The sequence below is a fragment of the Heteronotia binoei genome, chromosome 11, assembly GCF_032191835.1.
Source record: "Heteronotia binoei isolate CCM8104 ecotype False Entrance Well chromosome 11, APGP_CSIRO_Hbin_v1, whole genome shotgun sequence".
Classification (NCBI taxonomy): Eukaryota; Metazoa; Chordata; class Lepidosauria; order Squamata; family Gekkonidae; genus Heteronotia; species Heteronotia binoei.
This window is the reverse complement of record NC_083233.1, coordinates 9,758,154-9,779,471: the sequence shown is the minus strand read 5'-3', so window position 1 is coordinate 9,779,471 and position 21,318 is coordinate 9,758,154. Positions and strand designations below refer to the sequence as shown.

Here is a 21,318-nt window from a genome sequence, read left to right as displayed (position 1 = left end):
GTACAGACCTCTGTCCTGGAGCATCATGCTGAGTGTACCTACTCAGAGGCAAGCCCCTCTGTGTTCAAATGGCCCCTGCTCAGTGGGAAGTTGGCCAGGGTGGCAACCTGCACAGGTGGACCCCATGTTCAACAGGTGCATGAGGAGTCAGTCTCAGGAGAAAACTCTGCCTGTTGAATTTTTGCTGAGAAGGCAGTCGACCTATCCTAGAAGTTTCATGCTTAAAATGTCAGCACTTGGAGGCCGGTTGAAATGCTCGTCCCTCCATAAGTGGGCCAGAGTGGGCGGCAGTCAGGAAATGGGGGGGGGGGCACCGGTGGGGCAAGACATTGCTTCCGATGCCACACAAAAAATTAATAAAATAAATTAATAAAGGAGTGATAAGAATAAAGTTACTTTCACTCAGCCTAGACTACCTCGCAGGACGGCTGTGTGGCAGAAGCTGAGGGCCCCACCTTCCCAGAGACAGAATGGAAGGCAAACGAGATCTCTCAAACACGAGAGAGACTGCCACGTCTGGGCTGGTTTGGCGTAGAGTGAATCCTACTGATAGAAATGCAATAAAATAACATAAAAATGGAAAAGTTCAGTGTTAGAAACCAGGAGAGCTAGTCCAGCATTGATAGCCAAGATAGACCAACATAGAAAAATAGACAGAGATGAAGCAATAAGACAGACACAGATGATGGGCAGGCCGTGCAAAACAGGAGGGGCTCTGCATTCAGCTGGAATTAAAGCTGGGTTAAGTGAAGACGGGAGGGGGACATCCCACTTGACTTCCAGCAGTGCCCCAGCTGGGATCCTGACTGAGCTGCCCCCTTCCCCCACTAGGGGAAAGCCACTCTTTCTGCTGGGGCCCGGAGGAGGAGGGGAAACGGAACAACAACCCAGTTCCAGACTGGGCTTCTGAGTAGCCGGCGCAGGGGCCAGTTCCTTCAGAAGCAACTCCTATCATTTCCAGGTCTCCCGAGAGCACAGAATTGTGCTGTTAGAGAAGTCAGTGAGCCTTACACCCAAGGAGGCCCAGTGGAATTCAAAGGACCTTGACTTAGATACTTCCCCAGCTCCAGACGTGCAGATGAGACTTTGGGGGAGCGCTGTGGGCGGGGGGGTGCTGCCGCCCTGCCTAGCCGAAGAGGTGGCCAGGTCTTCCAGCTCCCTTTCCTCCCGAGGAGACCCATGGTCCCCACCCACTTGGCCACCCTCCCCAGCCAGAGAGACCCAGCAAGCAGTTGGCTCCATTCCCAGCTTAAGGAGTGGGGGGATCGGCTGGGTGGCTGGCATATCTCCTGCAGGATGCTGGAGAAGGAGACACCTTCCGCTTCTCCCAGTCCAGTGTCTGGCATCGGCTGACTTGTGAGGAGCCCTGCCTTGGCTCCAAGGCAGGTCTTCTTGGAAAGAGCTTCCCCAATGGCTGCTGGCTCCTAAGGAAAGGGAGGGGGTGCCGCTCAGTCGCATGGGTAGACCTCCTTGGAGGCAAGGCCCATGAAACTCCAGAAGGCTTGCTCTCTAGCAACGCTACCCCTGAGCCCATGGCTATCCATCGCAAGCTCCCTAGCCACCATCTTCTGAGTCAGCACACACACAAGACTGAGTTACTTTGGAGCAAATAAAGCTGGTGGGCTCTTCCCAACACACAGATCACTGGATTTGGGAAGGGTTCGTTTTGGGAAGTGTTCCTTCCAAGTGAGGCTACCCATGAGCAGCAAATTACAGGCAGGGTTGTCCTTAGACCATCTGGCACCCCCCCCCCCCCCCTTCACTGATAACATCACCATAGGGTTGCCAAGTCCAATTCAAGAAATATCTGGGGACTTTGAGGGTGGAGCCAGGAGACTTTGGGGGTGAAGCCAAGAGACATTGGGGTGGAACCAAGATTAAGGCTGTGACAAGCATAATTGAACTCCAAAGGGAGTTCTGGCCATCACATTGAAAGGGACGGCACACCTTTTCAATTCCTTCCTTCCATAGGAATTAATGAAGGATAGAGGCATCTTCTTTTGGGGCTCATAGAATTGGACCCCCTGGTACAATCTTTTTGAAACTTGGGGGGTATTTTGGGGAGAGGCACTAGATGCTATACTGAAAATTTGGCGCTACTACCTCAAAAAACAGCCCCCCCAGAGCCCCAGATACTCGCGGATCAATTCTCCATGATTTTCTATGGGAATAAATCTCCATAGGGAATAACAGAGTTCCCAGCAGACATTTCCCTCCCCTCCCCCCGCTTTCTGACGACCCTGAAGCGGGGGGGAGTGTCTCCAAACCAGGGGATCCCCTGCCCCCACCTGGGGATTGGCAACCCTACATCACCGAGTCACATGAGGGTGCCCAATTCTGTGCCCCTAGAAGACCAGCGCCCTAGGCTATCACCTAGTTTGCTTAGAGGCAGGGCCAACCCTGATCGCAGGTCTTTCTTCTGGGGAAACAGAGGTTTGACTGACTTTGGAGTAAATGCAGTGCTCCATGTTGTTCCCACCCCCCTCATCATTGACTTTGAGAGCTGTTCGTTGAGGGGGGGGGGAGCAACTTATGCAAGGCAGGTGGAAGTGGTTAGTGGGGAAAGTAGCCAAGTTTCCAGGCCTCATGGAGGGGGTGGAGGTGGTATAAAAGGTGGTTGGCTGGGCTGTTCTCGTGATTGTTTTTTAAAGACTTTTTGCAAGGGGTTTTTATTGTTGTCAGGGGGTTGTGTTTTCCTTTTTGCTATTGTTCAGGTCAGTAATACACTATGGGAAAGATAACTTTGTGTATTTTTATGCTGTTGGTACGTACGGTGGGTGCTTTTGAGGGGACCCAAGGGGTGGTCTCTGAGGCACAACCCACAGAGTCTTCCCCAGATGCAACAAGGATTCCTGATGGTCCAGCAATGGTGACTAGTTTGAACCAGACAACCACCCTGTCGGCATTTTTGCCTGGAGATGCGACCACAGCTCTTCCGACCAGATCACGTAAGGGGGCTCTTGGCACTTTTGGGGCAACAGTGAAGGGGACCTTTTCTCTGCCCGGCATGGGGGCTTCCCTTGACAACTGCATTGTTTTTATGTTTTTGTTAGCCCCACCCCCCTTTTTTTCTTTCTTTGTCCTTTTCTCCCTAAACTTTTCCCTTGCTGCTGTTGTTTCCCAGGCCAGCACTTGGGGCAGTTTAAAGACGGAGAGGAAATTCTTGGTGCTTTGGGAGCGGAACCTGGGGGGAGGGGAAAGGGGGGAACCTTGGTGGGCGTAATCTCACAGCTGCTGTTCTCTAAATCAGCCATTTTTCTCTAGAGAACTGACCTGGCAGTTTGGAAGATTAGTTGTAATTCCAGGAGCTCTCTGGGCCCTCCCTGGAGGTTGGCAACCCTTTGCGACCCATCTGCCCTAGTTCTGGTTGTGGGTTCTGCCCTAGTTGCAAGCTGGCCCCTCTGCTGCTCAGTCATGCTTCCAGTTGGGTTGTGATATGAGCAGACCACTCAGCTTAAGTGTGGCTGAAGCTCCATTCCTGTCTCTTTGAAGCCCCTGCTGCGTAAGACCAAAGCCCTGTCTGCTGCGGGGACCCATAAACAGCTCCCCAGCTGGGCTTCCCCTCTTCCTGGCCGCTCATATAGCTGCCTCTGAACATGGAGGTTCCTTTGTTATCTCTTGGTTTGGGGCTGATAAGGGGCTGGTTCTTCCATGCCAAGTGATTAGTTGCTGTGTCTCCTCCACACACACCCGCCTCCAGCTCTCTCTGTTTTCTGAATGGGATATTGCGTGTCTTTTTCTCCTTGGCAGTCCTGAATGTATGAACATATATGAAGCTGCCTTATACTGAATCAGACCTTTGGTCCATCAAAGTCAGTATTGTCTTCTCAGACTGGCAGCGGCTCTCCAGGGTCTCAAGCTGAGGTTTTTCACACCTATTTGCCTGGACCCTTTTTTTTTTTGGAGATGCCAAGGATTGAACCTGGGACCTTCTGCTTCCCAAGCAGATGCTCTGCCACTGAGCCACCGTCCCTCCCCAAGGTTTTAAATGAACATATGAAGCTGCCTTATACTGAATCAGACCTTTGGTCCATCAAAGTCAGTCTTGTCTTCTCAGACTGGCAACGGCTCTCCAGGGTCACAAGCTGAGGTTTCTCACACCTATTTGCCTGGACCCTTTCTAGTTGGAGATGCCAGGGATTGAACCTGGGACCTTCTGCTTCCCAAGCAGATGCTCTACCACTGAGCCACCGTCCCTCCCTGATGGTCATAGCCTAGGCTAGGGCTTCCTTCCATTTTTATACAGCTGTGTGGGGAAATGCCTCCTAACCCACTTGGTTATTTGAGACAATAAGCCTGTTCTTACCCCTACACCTTTTCCATACATTGCTGCAAAGAGCTACACAACTGCCAGTCCCAGTGATTTAGGTGTGGTGGTCTCTGTTCTATGCTGAATTAGTGCTGCCAGCCCTCCAGGTGGGGGTGGAGATCTCCCAGAACTATACCTGGTCTCTAGATGACAAATCAGCTCCTCTGGAGAAAACAGGTGTCATGGAAGGAAGGTGGCCTCTAGGACGTTATTACTCTACTGAGGTCCCTCTCCAGACTCCACCTGCAAATCTCCAGGAATCTCTCAACCTGGAGTTGGCAGCCTGATTCTGAACCCTGCAGAAGAATGCCCCCCCAGCACTGTCCAAAATCCTCACCCAAGCTCCACCAAAGACCAGATCCTCTTTTGCTGCTAGAACTTGCACTTGAGAATCTTTGCCCTCCGAAACACCTGCTCTGCTTTCTGCCCTCCTCAAATCTCTCCTTCGGATGGTCTGACTGGGGAATTCACCAGTGTTTTCTGTCCAGCTGCTCCCTCTCTCAGGGACTTGAGCCCTAACAGGGCACCTCTATAGGCATGATCCAGATCCCTTACTGAAGCCAGTCCAATGCTTACAGGGGGAAAGGCCTCTCTCTGCTCTGCTGTCTTCTCATTACACTGGGGGAGGGACGGTGGCTCAGTGGTAGAGCATCTGTTTGGTAAGCAGAAGGTCCCAGATTCAATCCCCAACCAAAAAAAGGGTCCAGGCAAGTAGGCATGCAAAACCTCAGCTGTTGGAGACCTTGGAGAGCCGCTGCCAGCCTGAGTAGCCAATACTGACTTTGATGGACCGAGGGGGGTCTGATTCAGTAGAAGGCAGCTTCATATGTCCATATGACCTCCTTCAGTGTGAGGTGCCATTTTTCTGCACAGGAATAATTCTGTCCTTGGAGGGGAAGGATCAGTTTGTGGGGAAGGCCAGGGGGTTCCAAGGGTGGAGATGGGCTGGTGTGGACACCAGGGGAGGTGTTGGATTGTCTGGGACAGCTTGTCACACTGGCTCTTTCTATTCCAGTTAAACGGTTTTTTTATGGCACCACCGGTCTGTTCCTCATAATGAGCATCGCTGCTTGCATGTGCTCGTGGTCGTCTAAATTGCGACAGCGGCTGGCCAAAAAGCATATGGCTGTTGACTGGTCTTCCACCTCCTCTCAAGACGGCGACGACGACTTTTCTCTCAGTAGCTTCCAAGCAGAGGGGTCAGAAGAGGGGTCAGAAGAGGCTCTGAGCATCAAGGGCTTGTCCTCGGCAGATCCTGTGGTGAAGTTCCGTCGGGCAAAACCTGGAAAGCCAAATGATCCGGTGGTCTCCTCTCTTCCAGGAGATGTTCTGGACTTGTAGTCCCAAGATCAAGCTTGAACCATCAGGAAGCCAGGGAACTACCTGGAGAGTCACCTGTAATGGCTAGGTATGCCTACTTGTTGCACAGCTGTAGTTGGATTTCTGAGTCAAGGAAATAGAGGAATAAACTTTTGGGGAATATGCTTTTCAGACTAAGGAAGCTGACTCTGTGATTATGCCCTTTCAAAGGACGTATTAACTAGTTTTTATCCATTAGAATGTTAGTGTTTTCCTTGCCCAGAGTTGTGCACCTTCTTGCAAATGACTTGTTGTGATAAGGGTGAAGAGAAGGGTATATGATCCCCCCCGCCCCACAATCAATGCTGTATCTCAGAGAAACAGGAATTCCAGTCCTACCTAGACAACTTAAATTATGCTCCTGTCCTTCCTTAATGGGAACAGAGCAGAAACCAGGGGAGCTTCATGTCCACTTCTTCCCTCTTGTCCTGGCCTTGGTAGCCAGCAGATGACCCTTCTTTGTCCTGTGAGACCATGGGTGTTTTCGCACTCACGTTTTACTGGCGCCACGACCCTCCTCACGCCGGCGGATCTGCAGTGATTTCGCACTAGAAGCGCCGGCGCAGCCCATTGCGCCGGCTACTTCCGTCGCTAAGCCAGCGCAAACGTTTTCCTGCATCTTTGCGATTTCCGTTTGCGCTGGCTTAGCGACGGAAGTAGCCGGCGCTTCTGGGTGCGCCGGCGCTTCTGGTGCGAAATCCATGCAGATTCGCCGGCGTCAGGAGGATGGTCGCGCCAGTAAAAGGTAAGTGCGAAAACACCCTACCAGGAGAATATACAGGGCTTGTCCCTGAAGTTTAAATGGCCAATGAATGCTCCTCTTTCTTGAAAACAAAGCCTGTACTGAAGCCTCTGCCTTTAAAGGAGGAGAACCGTCTCTATGGGGTTCTGTCCAAACCAAGGGCATGGGGAGAAAGGATCAGGCTCATAGTGTGTTTATTCCACTGTATCCTTTAGCCGCACTCATTTCCTTTAGCTTCACTCATTCCCACAGCTTCATGGGAGCAGGCAAAAGTCCCTGCAAGCAGCTCTCTTGAAACGACTGCAGAAGGCAACGTATTTTGGATCCTTGGGGGTCAGCCTTGCCCGGATGCCTTCCGTCCCAGGGTCATGTGCTTCACGCCAGCTTCCCTGGCAAGAATTCTTCTGGTGTTTGGCTGTAGCTGGGGCTGAATGAATTCCTCTCTCTGTTTCCTGGGGGCTTCTTGCCCCCCACCAGCAATGGGGTGATGGTGCCACACGACAGATTATTGACATCTCCGGCTTGGGCATTTTGTGAACTTTGGGGGCAATAATCTTGATGAGACAACATGGGCCTCTGGAAACATGTGTCCCCTGAATGGAATGCTTCTGATACAAATTTCCATGGTGTGTTTTTAAACCTACATTTTATGCTTGTAATTGTGTGAGTGAACTATCAATAAAAACGATATAAATTATGTTTTGGTTCCCTAAATGGCAGGTGACTTTTGTCCCTCGTCAGAATACTCTTTACTTTGGCTCAGTGTTTCATGGTCTTAGTACCCTAAGCTGGTCTTGAGGACAAAAGGAGATTGAGGAAGAATCGCACTGCTACAGCACCAACCCCAAATCAGACTTTTCCCTGCAGCCACTGTGGCCGGACCCGCCTGACCCGCATTGGTCTTGTCAGCCACCAGCGAGCCTGCAGCAGACGTGGACTACTGCACCTTTCTTAAATCTTCGTTCGCGAAGCCAAGCCGAGAGAGACCCTAAGTACCCACCAGCAGTGCTTTTCTCCATTTGTGCTGGTATTCCTATATAAGGTTGCGCTGGTTTCCACCAATCCCCCCTTCAGGACTTAGAGCCTCCCCCCCCCCTCCAACAAAGGATGTAGTGCCACAAAACAGCCCTGCCTACCAGGAGGCTGCAGCTGGCTGTCTCAGAGGATTCGAATTCATGCCCCAGATAATCAGCTCTCATGTAGAGTGTTTGCTCCTTCAAGGATGTGGACACTGCTGGGAGGGGGCAGATAGAGGAGATATCTAGGGTATGGCGGGGGGTGGGGACAAGCCCAGTTCTGTCCCTCGCAGTCTGGTTTTGCCACTCAAGGCAGTCTGCTGGCGGTGGCCCTAACAGGAGGGATGCAAAAATGGGGGCGGGGGGAGAGAAATCAGTGGTTCAGTGGATAAAATAACTGATTTATTCAGAACAAAGTGTGAGTCCAGGGGCACCTTTATGACCAACAAAGTTTTGTGATTGTCTGTTGTGAAGATGCTGCCTGTTCTGTTCTATAGGCAAGGAAAGAACTTCACAAAACGTTGTTGGTCTTAAAGGTGCCACGGGACTCACACTTGTTCAGCTGCTTCAGACCGTCACGGTGACCCACCTTGATTTATTCAGTTATCCCAAATACCTGAATAAAAATCTTTTTTCCCCTCTGCACCATAGGGTTTTTCCTGTTCTTTTGCTCCATCTCTTGTGTGGGCCTCTTCTCCTGTATTTGGCACTAAATGTGAGGTAGCGCTTGAGGAGAGACAAAGAAGACTGCAGATTTATACCCTGCCCTTCTCTCTGAATCAGAGACTCAGAGTAGCTCACAATCGCCTATATCTTCTACCTCTACAACAGACACTCTGTGAGGTGGGTGGGGCTGAGAGGGCTTTCACAGCAGCTGCCCATTCAAGGATGACTGCTGTAGGATGCTTGACTGAGCATTACTTCACATTCCGGTTGCCAACTGTCAGGTGGCGCCTGGAGATCTCTTGCCATTACAACTGATCTCCAGATGGCCAGGATCAGTTTCCCTGGAGCAAGTGGCTTGTTTGGAGGGTGGGCCCTCCAGCACTGTACCTTGCTGAGATCCCACTCCCGGCTCCATCTCCCCAAATCTCCAGTCATCTCCTTGCCCAAAGCCTGCAAGTCCCTGAGCTGATGGGCCTCTTAGGCCAGGTGACCTAAGAATCAGAAGACCTAAGAATCAGCTGAGGGGGCAAAACTTCTTCATGTCTTTCTGAAAAGTGCCCATCTGTGTAGGATGTTCTGAAGTTATAACTCGTTCTGATCGGTAGCTTAAACTTTTTATCATGGAGACCAAAGTCAGTTTTTCCTGCCTTTTCTCATTTGAGAGAGTGACCAGTTTCAAATTTTAAAGCACCGTTGGAAAGCAAATCCATTCTTCTGCAAATAATGGATACCAATGATGCCTCTGTCCCTTACTGTTTTTGAGATATAAGGCATAAATCAAAGAAGTCAATATTTCCCTCATTTTTATAAGATTTACAGTATAAAGCACTTTTATCACCTGAATTATCAGATTATCTCCTGAAATGCACTAGACTGTTGTAGCTTTCCAACAAGCCAGAGTAGGAAGAACTCCATGTGGATGTGCCACTGTGAGGTCCATGGGAAAGTAGAGATCTGTAGAGAGGACACCCCACTGCTGATCGAAGAGGGGCCACCTCAAGCAGAGATGCTCAGAGGGTTAATTCCTTAACCTGAGTTCATTCACAAAATCAGAACAATGGAAAACTCCCCTCACTCCTGCTGCAGAGGGATTCTTATCTCACTGCAAACACTAATTTTCTAAGCTTTTCTCCTCTGCTTTAATCAAGAGCTGGTGACCTTTGCATTGTAGCTCTGCATCCTGATTCCTTGCTTCTTCACAACGCCCCTCCCTCCTTCAGACTGGGGCAGAAGGACTCATGGGTTCTCATGCCTTCTTGAATCTGACACAGGGAGGCTTGACTCCGAAAAGTTCAGGCCCTCCAAAATCCTGTTGGTCTCTAAGGTGCGACAGGATTCGAATCCAGCCCAACAAGTAGTGCCGCAAAACAGCTGGCTGTCTCACAGGATTTGAATTCATGCGCACTCTCCCATGTAGAGTGTTCGCTGCTTCAAGGATGTGGACACTGCTGGGAGGGGGGCAGATGGAGGAGATATCTAGGGTATGTGGGGGGGAGAGGAACAAGCCCCGTTCTGTCCTTCGCAGCCTGGTTTTGCCACCAAGGCAGTCTGCTGGTGATGGCCCCAAAGAGGAGGGGGGGGGGGAACCAGTGGTTCAGTGGATAAAATAACTGATTTATTCAGAACAAAGTGTGAGTCCAGTGGCACCTTTAAGACCAACAAAGTTTTGTGATTGTCTGTTGTGAAGATGCTGCCTGTTCTGTTCTATAGGCAAGGAAAAAGCTTCACAAGACATTGTTAGTCTAAAAGATGCTACTGGACTCACACTTGTTCAGCTGCTTCAGACCATCACGGTGACCCACCTTGATTTATTCAGTTACATGACTCCCAAATACTTGAATAAAACAATCTCCCCCCCCCCCCCCCCTTAGCATTTCAGGTCCCTAGGTGTGGCTGGGGTCATGGCACTTGTGCTCATGCACAAGGAAGGTGGAAGCTGCATGGTTGGGATACCCATCATGAGGATTAGAGCCAGAGGTTACATTGCGGGAGAATGAGCATCCTGCCAGCCTGATAATCATTTTGTGACCCTTAACAGCAGCTGTGCACACAGAATGCAAACGCAAGCCAAAAGCAAGAGGGGGGGTGGTGTCGTGGTCAGCGAGTCCAGCTTGGAGCAGGGTCCTAGTTCCCACTCAGTCAAGGAGCTGACCTCCAAGCAGTCACTCAGATGACCTACCGAACAGGCGTGTTGGGAGGGAAAACTCCAGGGATTCTGCTTTTGTTGCTTTCATCCTCTTGAAGCACAAACACAGACCGCTCCAAATCCTCAACAGCAGGCCGAATTACCGTTGTCCATAAGCTCAGCAGTTCTGTCTAAGTTCTGCAGGATTTGGCACAATGTTAAGACTACCAGGCGGCTGACCAAAATGAATTGGCACCAGTGTTCCCTCTGAGTTAGTGTGAACTAGCTCACAGTTTTTTAGCCTCCGGCTCACACATTTTTGTCTTGGCTCAGGAAGGATGGCCCCAGAGCAAACTAATTTATGCAGCAGCTCTCAACTTTCATGCCAGTAGCTCACAAAGTAGAATTTTGGCTCACAAGACCCCACAGCCTAGAGTAGGGGTTTCAAACTGATTTGTTATAAGGGCTGGATCTGACATAAATGAGACCTTGGGCCATGCCATGTTGGGCCAGGCTGTATGTGTGCCCATTTAAGATGAGGTAGCAGAGACATAAACTTTATAAAGGACACAAACACAATTAAAGGATTTAAAAAAAAATAAAACTTGATTAAAACATTAGGACTTGGTCATAAAAGGTGCTTTCTTTGTATCTCTCCCATGCAATCCAGGGGACTGGGCAAAGGAAGCTCTGGCTCTTTCCTTCCTTCCCCAGGGGACCAAGAGGGGGAGAAGCCTCAGCCAATAGAAGGAAGAGAGGCTTGGCTCAGTAGCTCTGCTGTGCAATCGAAAGAGCCTGGCAAAGCAAGCTATCCCTCCCCCCTTCCTCCCCAAGAAAGGAGCCTCAGCCAACGGAGAAAATAGAGAAGAAGAAGAAGATATTGGATTTATATCCCGCCCTCCACTCCGAAGAGTCTCAGAGCGGCTCACAATCTCCTTTCCCTTCCTCCCCCACAACAGACACCCTGTGAGGTAGATAAAGATATTGGATTTATATCCTGCCCTCCACTCCGAAGAGTCTCAGAGCGGCTCACAATCTCCTTTCCCTTCCTCCCCCACAACAGACACCCTGTGAGGTAGATGAAGATATTGGATTTATATCCCGCCCTCCAGTCCAAAGAGTCTCAGAGCGGCTCACAATCTCCTTTCCCTTCCTCCCCCACAACAGACACCTTATGAGGTGGGTGGGGCTGAGAGAGCTCTCACAGCAGCTGCCCTTTCAAGGACAACCTCTGCCAGAGCTATGGCTGACCCAAGGCCATGCTAGCAGGTGCAAGTGGAGGAGTGGAGAATCAAACCCGGTTCTCCCGGATAAGAGTCCGCACACTTAACCACTACACCAAACTGGCTCTCCAGAGACTTTGCTCTGTAAGTCCTGTGCAACTGAGCAAGCCTGGCAAAGCAAGCTGTGATGCAGAAGGAAGCAAGGGAGAGGGAGAAGGAAGCAGATGACAGCCAGTTGCTCGAGGGCCTGATAGGAGCCCTGTGAGGGCTTGATTCAGCCTCCAGTCTGACACCCCTGGCCTAGAGGGAGCATTGATTGGCACCTGCTCCCATGCTCTCTCCAAGGGCTGCCTCCTGTTTGTTGCAAAATACAGGAGAAGGCTGCCCCAGAGATGGAGCAAGGGAACAAAACCCCCCCCCCCCACTATGATTTAGAGAGGGATAAAAGGTTTGTTTTATTTAGTTATAATTATTTAACTCCTTTGTGCCCCATCTTTCTCCCCAACGGGAATACAACACAGCTGTATTCCTCCTCCTTTTTATCCTCAGAACAACCCTATGAGGCAGGTGAGGCAAGGTCACCCAGCCAGCTTCCCTGAATGGAGTGGCCATTCAGTCCCTCGTCTCCCACCCTCGGGGACAAAAGCAACTTGCCAGGGATGGAACTGGGCTGTCCTCCCCATACCCTAGATATCTCCCCCACCTGACCACCACCCCCATTGTCCACATCCACACACGCCCTGCCTTGCAGCATCAGACAGTCTTCTGGGGCATGAATTCGAATCCTGGGAGACAGCCAGCTTCAGCTTCCTGTGAGGCAGGGCTTTTTGTGGCAGTACCATGGGGGGCGGGGAGGGTGTCCTCGAAATCCTGAGGGCAAATTGGAGGGGATCAGAGCAAACTTACATAGGAGTAGCAATGCCAACAAAGAAAAGAAGGCGGTAAAGTATCCTAAGACCATGAAATACTGAGACATAATAACGGTGTTCCCAGAGACCAAAGTCACCAGCAATTTTAAAGAAGGAAATCACACCACGTGTTTTTTTTATTGATAGTTGGTTCATACCATTAAAAGCATAAAATGAAGTTTTAAGAACACCCGATGGAACACTGCATCAGAAACATTTCATTCAGGCAACAAATACTTCCAGCAGCTCACGTTGTCTCGTTAACACACAGGAACACACAGGAAAAATCACAAACTGCGCAACTCGATAATATGTCTTGTGGCACATGGCCCCATAGCAGCTGTGGGAAAACAGCCGCCGGCTCACAGAGAGAGGAATTCACTCAGCCTCAGGTACAGCCAGTCACAAGGAGAATTCTTCCCACAGAAGCTGCGGGGAAGCAAGTTACCCTGGGAGGGGATGCATTCAGGAAAGGCTGACCCCCCCCCCCACTCTGTAGCCAAAACACCTTTTTGTCTTAGGCAGTAATTTTAAGAGAGCTGCTTGCAGGGACTTTTGCCTGCTCCCAGCTCAAAAGGGACTCCATGAAGCTGTGCGGAAGGCAACTCTGCCTAGAAAGGAAATGAGTGTGAATAACAGTAAAAAACCCCAACTTTGTGCTTCATTTTTCTTCCCACCACCTATGTTCAGAATAAGTAATCCCAGAGAAACTGTTTTCCTTTATTTATTTATTTATTATTTAAAGGCAGAGACCTCAGTACAGTCTTAGTTTTCAAGAAAGAGAAATATGAATTAAGCATTTAAACTTTAGGGTCATGCATTGCATATTTGCACAGATTCACAAGACAAACAACCATCTGATGGCTGCAAAAATGAGTTTATTTCCATGCCAGGACAACAGGGAAGGAGCTGACATGAAGCACCTCAGTTTCTGCTCTGTTCCCGTTTATTATAGGAGCTTAGTTTAAGCTGCCTAAGTGGGACTGGAGTTCCTGGCCACAATATCAGTTCCTCTGAACTCAGCTGCAATGTTGTTGGGGGTGGGAGTGATCATATACGCCTGTCTTCACCCTTTTTACAAGTCATTTGCAAGAAAATGGACAATCTGGAGCAAGTTAAATGTTAAAATTCAAGTATTGATAAAAATTTAGTTAATACATTGTCTTAAAAAGCATTAAAAGCCTTTAAAAGCATTAAAAGCTTTAAAAGGGTCAACTTCTTTAATTGGAAAAGTATAATTCCATCAAGTTTATTCCTCTGTTTCCTTGACCCTGAAACCCAGCTACAGCTGTGTAGCATGTAGGCATGTCCAAGTAGTTCACTGGCTTACTGATTGCTCAAGGTAAATCTCAGCACAAGTCCAGAACATCTCCTGATGGAGATGAGACCACCAGATCATTTGGCCTTCTAGGTCGCCCACGATGGAATATCACCACAGGTTGTCTCCGATTTCTTGATGGAAAGCCATGGATGCTCACAGTATCTTCTACAGTCTCTGCCTGGTCACTACTGAGAGAAGGAACAACAACTGGAGCCTCTGCTCGGTCACTACTGAGGGAAGGAACAACTTCTGGAGCCTCTGCTTGGACACTATTGAGTGAAGGAACAACTTCTGGAGCCTCTGCATGGACACTATTGAGTGAAGGAACAACTTCTGGAGCCTCTGCTTGGACCCTACTGAGGGAATGAACAATTATTGGAGGTTCTGCTTTGACATTTCTGAGGGAAGGAACAACTTCTGGAGTCTCTGCGTGGACACTATTGAGTGAAGGAACAACTTCTAAAGCCTCTGTTTGGTCACTACTGAGGGAATGAACAACTCTTGGAGGCTCTGCTTGGACGCTTCTGAGGGAACGAACAACTTCTGGAGTCTCTGCTTGGTCACTGAGTGAAGTAACAACTTCTGGAGCCTCCGCTTGAACACTATTGAGTGAAGGAACAACTTCTGGAGCCTCTGCGTGGACACTATTGAGTGAGGGAACAACTTCTGGAGCCTTTGCTTGGTCACTACTGAGGGAAGGAACAACTTCTGGAGTCTCTGCATGGACACTATTGAGTGAAGGAACAACTTCTGGAGCCTCTGTTTGGTCACTACTGAGGGAAGGAACAATTATTGGAGGTTCTGCTTTGACATTTCTGAGGGAAGGAACAACTTCTGGAGTCTCTGCGTGGACACTATTGAGTGAAGGAACAACTTCTGGAGCCTCTGTTTGGTCACTACTGAGGGAATGAACAACTCTTGGAGGCTCTGCTTGGACACTTCTGAGGGAACGAACAACTTCTGGAGTCTCTGCTTGGTCACTGAGTGAAATAACAACTTCTGGAGCCTCCGCTTGAACACTATTGAGTGAAGGAACAACTTCTGGAGCCTCTGCGTGGACACTATTGAGTGAGGGAACAACTTCTGGAGCCTTTGCTTGGTCACTACTGAGGGAAGGAACAACTTCTGGAACCTCTGCTTGGACACTACTGAGGGAAGGAACAACTTCTGGAACCTCTGCTTGGACACTACTGAGGGAAGGAACAACTTCTGGAGCCTCTGTTTGGCCACTATTGAGTAAAGGAACAACTTCTAGAGCCTCTGCTTGGTCACTGCTGAGGGAAATAACATCTTCTAGAACCTCTGCTTGGTCACTTGTGAGGGAAGGAACTAGCCCAGCACCACCACCATCATAGTTAGAGGACGATGAGTAAACATGCATGGCACCCATTTGTGGTGACACTGGGCAGAAACAGTACAAACTAATGATGAACCAAGAAGTTACGATGACCACAAAAATTGTTCTAGTAGCATCATCAGCTGGAACAGAAAGAGTCAGCATCACAAGCTATCCCAAACGTCCCAAGACCTCCCCTTACTTTCTCAGCACCCCATCTCCACCCTTTGAACCCTGTTAGACTCTCCCCAGTCCTGATTCCTCCCCTCCAAGGGCACAATTGTGCCTGTTCATAAGAATGGCCTTCCCTCTTCTAAGTGTCAGGGGCAGGGTCTCTCGTTCAGGCACTGGCCAGCCCCTGACATGCTCAACTTCACTAGTGAGTGAAGGATCAATTTCTAGTGCTTCTGCTTGGTCACTATTGGGTGAATGAACAACTTTTAGAACCTCTGGAACAACTTTTGGATCCTCTTTTAGAAGATCTGGATCATGTCCTCATTAGGGCTGAAGTCACTGGGAGAGGGAGCAGCTGAACAGTCAATTTCCCAGTCAGACCATCTGAAGGAGAGTTTTCATGAGGGCGGAAAGAGCAGGAGTTTTGGACAGAAAAGATCCTCGAGTGCAAGTTCTAGCAGCAAAACAGGATCTGATTGGTGGAGCTTGGGTGAGAACTTTCAACAATGTTGGGGGGGGGCGCATTCTCCTTCACCCACAAATGCTGCAGAGGGTTCAGAATTGGGCTGCCAACTCCAGATTGGGAGATTCCTGGAGATTTGTAGGTGGAGTCTGGAGAGGGGCCCTCAGTAGCAACAATGCTTTGGAGGCCACCTTCCATCTCAACCATTTTCTCCAAGGGAGCTGATCTGTCATCCGGAGATCAATTTTAGTTTTGAAAGGTCTCCAGCCCCTGTCTTAAAGCTGAGCTGGCAACCTCAATTTTAGGCAGGACCACCACCCCTAAATCATTGGGCCTGCCAGTTCTGGACTTCTTCCCAGCATTGCCCAGACAAGATCTAGCTGACTGTGACAAGTGAAAGCATTTGAGGGTTTTTTATCTCAGCTGATAAGGTGCTTCTGGGCTCTTGCAAAGGGCTCTATGTGAAGAAGGGAGCCTTGACTCACAAAAGCTCCTGCCCTGCCACAAACTTTGTTAGGCACTACTGGGCTCAGTTTTAACCAGCTACCTATCTCGTTCTCATTCAGAAAACAGAGAGAATGTACCGGAAACAGCAACAAGATACCTTGCATGGAAGAACCAGCTCGTTATCAGCCACAAGACCGGGAGGGCAGAATTGCTCAATTCCTACTTTTCCTCTGAGGGAAACAGTACTCAACATGGCAAAAACAGAACATATAATCAGGGTATGGAGTTTCAAACTAGGATCAACAGAATGGTAGTACACAAGCACCTAGTTTCTTTAAATGAAACAAAGTCCTCAGGGCCAGAGTACTAAAAAAGCTTGCAGATGTAGTTTCTGAGCCTCTGGCCATTATTTTTGAGAATTCTTGGAGAACAGGTGAGCTGCCAGAAGACTGGAGGCGGACAAATGTTGTCCTCATCTTCAAGAAGGGGAAAAAGGAGGATCTGGGTAACTACCAACCCATCAGCTTGACACTATACTTAACAAATCATCAGTCAGTACTGGAACATTTAGAAAGGATGACCGTGATTACTAAGAGCCAGCATGATTTTCTCAAGAACATGTCAGACTAACTTGATCTGTTTTTCTGAGAAAGTGACTACCTTGCTGGATCAGGGGAATGCTGTAGACTTCGTTTATCTGATTTCACTAAGGCTTTTGATAAGGTTCCACATACTATCCTTGTTGACAAGTTGGTTAAATGTTGTTTGGATCCTGTTACCATTAGGCGGATCTGTAACTGGTTGTCAGATCACACCCAAAGAGTGTTTACGAATGGTTCCTCATTCTCTTGGAGAGGAGTGACAAGTGGAGTGCCTCAAGGATCTGTCCTGGGACCTGTTTTGTTCAACATCTTTATAAATGATTTGGATGAAGGAATAGAGGGAATGCTTATTAAATTTGCAGATGATACTAAATCGGAATGGGTTGCAAATACAGTAGAAGACAGGAATAGGATCCAGGATGATCTTGATAGGCTGGAAAACTGGGCTGAAACCAATAAAATGAATTTTAACAGGAATAAATGTAAAGTTCTGCATTGAGGTAGGTAAAATCCTAAGCATGGTTATAGGATAGGAGAGACTTGTCTGGGCAGTAGTATGTGCAGAAAGGATCTAGGGGTCTTAGTGGACTGTACAGTGAACATGAGTCAACAGTGTGATGCGGTGGCTAAAAAGGCAAATGCAATTTTGGGCTGTATTAACAGAAGTATAGTGTCCAGATCACATGAAGTGATGGTATCGCTTTACTCTGCTCTGGTAAGACCTCACCTGGAGTATTGTGTTCAGTTTTCGGCACCACATTTTGAGAAGGATATAGAAAAGCTGGAATATGTCCAGAGAAGGGCAACTAAGATGGTGAGGGGTCTGGAGACCAAGTCCTATGAAGAAAGGTTGAAGGAGCTGGGCATGTTTAGCCTGGAGAGGAGACAACTGAGAGGTGATATGTTCACCATCTTCAAGGGCTGTCATGTAGAAAATGGTGTGGAAATGTTTTCTGTGACTCCAGAAGGTAGGACCAGAACCAATGGGTTGAAATTACATCAGAAGAGTTTTCGGCTCAACATTAGGAAGAACTTCTTGACCACTAGAGCGATTCCTCAGTGGAACAGGCTTCCTCGGGAGGTGGTGGGCTCTCCTTCCTTGGAGGTTTTTAAACAAAGGCTGGATGGCTATCTGACAGCAATGCAGATCCTGTGAATTTAGGGAGGGGGCAGTATTTGTGGGTTTCCTACATTGTGCAGGGGGTTGGACTAGATGACCCTGGAGGTCCCTCCCTTCCAACTCTATGATTCTAGGGAACAAAGGAGCCTCTATGTTCAGAGGCAGCTCTAAGAGTGCACGGGAGGAAGGGGAGGCCAAGCTGGGGAGCTCTTAGAGGCCCCTGCAGTGGTCATGACTTTGGTCTTATCCGGGGAGGATCTGGCCCCTGGACCAAAAAGGGGGCAGGAGTGGAGCTTCAGCCACGCTCGGAATGAGTCCACAGATGTCTGTTCAGGTCACAACAGAGCTTGAAGCACAGCTGAGGAACAAGCTCTGCACAACACTGCCTGCCGCTGAGACAGAGCCCCAGGCCAGAAAATGGCCAAAGAGGGTTGCCAGCCCCCAGGTGGGCCTGGATCTCCTGGAATTACAGCTGACCTTCAGTCTGTCTAGAGAAAATAGCCGATTTGGAGAATGGCCTCTGTGACATCATGCCCCACTGAGGTCCCTCCCCACCCCAGGCTCCAACCCACAATTTCCCAACCAGGAGCTGGCAATGTGAACACCTCGGGAAAAGCAGCCCAGGAGGCCCCCCTCCATGAGGGGACCGAGGGATTTGGGAGAGGAGGAGGAGAAGAAGATATTTAATTTATATCCTGCCTTCCACTCCGAAGAGTCTCAGAGCGGCTCACAATCTCTTTTCCCTTCCTCCCCCACAACAGACACCCTGTGAGGTGGGTGGGGCTGAGAGGACTCTCCCAGAAGCTGCCCTTTCAAGGACAGAGTCTCAGAGCGGCCTACAATCTCCTTTACCTTTCTCCCCCACAACAGACACCCTGTGAGGTGGGTGGGGCTGGAGAGGGCTCTCACAGCAGCTGCCCTTTCAAGGACAACCTCTACCAGGGCTATGGCTGACCCAAGGCCATGCTAGCAGGTGCAAGCGGAGGGGTGGGGAATCAAACCCAGTTGCCCCAGATAAGAGTCCGCGCACTTCACCACTACACCAAACTGGAAGGGGGGTGGGATAGCACAGACACGGGAACAGAGGAGCAGTCACTAAAGGAAAGGTCCCATTTTTGGAAAAGCCTAGTTTCCTTCACTGCCACCCACTCAAAGCAGACCAGACCAGAAAGTGACAGGGCCTCTTACTTGGCTTACCAGGAGCTGCTGTGGTCCCAGCAGGCACGGTTGAGCCTCCATAGGTGGGCGCAGTCACCTTGTTCTCTGGTGTGGCTGCCCAGTCGGAGGTTGCCACTGTCACCGGATGGTCAGATATACGAGCTGTGTCTGGGCAGATCTCTGTGGGCTGGGCAACAGAGACCCCCCCTTCCGTCCCCTCAAAAGCACCTCCCACTGGTGCCAGTATTAAGAGAATACACAAACCTATCTTTCCCATAGAGTAAGTTACCTGGAACAAGAAGAAAAGTGAAAGGCTACTAACTTGAAGAGCAATAAGAAGCTCACCCACGATAACACCCAAGAAAAAGACAAAGGAAAACTCACAGGCACAGCCCCACCCAGCCACCTTTTCTACTGACCCCGCCCCCATCTCTATTCTTAATGAGGCCTGCAAACTTTAGTTTCTACTCTGAAAGTAATTCTTCCTAAATTAACCCTTTCCAACTGCAGTGACCAGAGTGCTGGGAAGAGCCCCACGGCAGCTCTCCTTACTCCAAAGTAACTCAATGCCCTGTGTGTGTTTCCTCACAGGAAAGGCCTGTCCTGACCAGTGGAGCTGGCTGCTTGATAACCATCAGCTCAGAGGGACGGTTCCTTGGAACTAGCCAAAGAACATTGACTAACTCCTATGGAGCTGGAGGGAAAGAAGGATATGAGGTGGCCGAAAGCTGAGCTTCTGTGACTCCGGAGTAAGTTCTGTGTGCCAGGGGAGTTCCGGGTGCTAGGATCTTTTCATGGAGCAGAAACCAGGGGTGTCCGCTTCTTCCCTCTTGTCCTGGCATGGAAACAAGCCAGCCTTAGTAGCCAGCAGATGACCCTTCTTTGTCCTGTGAGACTGTGAGAATATACAGTGCTTGTCCCTGAAGTCCATGTGCCCAATTAATGCTCCTCTCTCTTGAAAGTGAGGCCTGTACTGAGGCCTCTGCCTTTAAAGGAGGAGAACCGTTTCTATGGGGTTCTGTCCAAAACAAGGGTCATGGCAAGAAAGGATCAGGCTCATAGTCAGTGTTCCCTCTAAGCTGTTAGTATGAGCTAGCTCACAGATTTTTAGCCTCCAGCTCACATCTTTGTCTTAGCTCAGGAAGGATGACCCCCAGAGCGCAATAATTTATGCAATAGCTCACAGCTGTAATGCCAGGAGCTCACAAAGTAGAATTTTTGCTCACAAGACTCTGCGGCTTAGAGGGACCATTGCTCATAGGGTGTTTTTCCCACTCATTTCCTTTAGACGCAGAGCTGCCTTCTGCACAGCTTCATGGGAGCAGGCAAAAGTCCCTGCAAGCAGCTCTCTTGAAACGACTGCAGAAGGCAACGTATTTTGGATCCTTGGGGGTCAGCCTTGCCCGGATGCCTTCCGTCCCAGGGTCATGTGCTTCACGCCAGCTTCCCTGGGAAGAATTCTTCTGGTGTTTGGCTGTAGCTGGGGGATGAATGAATTCCTCTCTCTGTTTCCTGGGGGCTTCTTGCCCCCACCAGCAATGGGGTGATGGTGCGACACGGCAGATTATTGGCATCTCCGGCTTGGGCATTTTGTGAACTTTGGGGGCAATAATCTTGATGAGACAACATGGGCCTCTGGAAACATGTGTCCCCTGAATGGAATGCTTCTGATACAAATTGCCATGGTGTGTTTTTAAACCTGCATTTTATGCTTGTAATTGTGTGAGTGAACTATCAATAATAATAATAATAATAATAATAATAATAATAATAATAATAATAATAATAACTTTTATTTCTATCCCGCCCTCCCCGCCTAGGCGGCTCAGGGCGGCTAACAACAACTTACACATTAACATAAATAATAAAACTTTAAATTTAACAATTAAAATTAAACATAAAAACCAGTCAGTTAAATTAAAATACATGATTTTCATTAGACTAAATATATATGAGTATATCTGGCAGCGATAGAGCTGTTATGGCGCTGGTTCTGCCAGTTTAGGTAGTCTTATGGATGGCGGTTTTTACACCAAGCAACTCAGCAGTCAGTGTCATTATAGGCTTGCCTAAAAAGGGCGGTCTTGCAGGCCCTGCGGAACTGGCCGAGGTCCCGCAGGGCCCGCACCTCCTCCAGAAGCTGGTTCCACAATGCCGGTGCAGCCGCTGAAAAGGCCCGTACTCTAGTATGTTGGAGTTTGACCTCTCTCGGCCCAGGGATGGTCATTTTGTTTTTACCCACTGACCTCAGTGCCCTCTGGGGTTCATATGGGGAGAGACGGTCCCTTAGGTAGGCTGGTCCTCGGCCATATAGGGCTTTAAAGGTGATAACCAACACTTTGTACTGGA

The 21,318-nt window shown here is 49.2% G+C and overlaps 1 long non-coding RNA gene across 1 annotated transcript; it reads left to right on the top strand.

Annotated features, from left to right (window-relative positions):
• The first annotated feature begins 2,447 nt into the window (after positions 1-2,447).
• Positions 2,448-7,107, top strand: LOC132579680 (uncharacterized). The gene is made up of 3 exons (XR_009555984.1): positions 2,448-2,948; positions 5,325-6,146; positions 6,438-7,107. It is a non-coding gene; the product is annotated as an uncharacterized LOC132579680 (long non-coding RNA).
• The last annotated feature ends 14,211 nt before the right edge of the window (positions 7,108-21,318 follow it).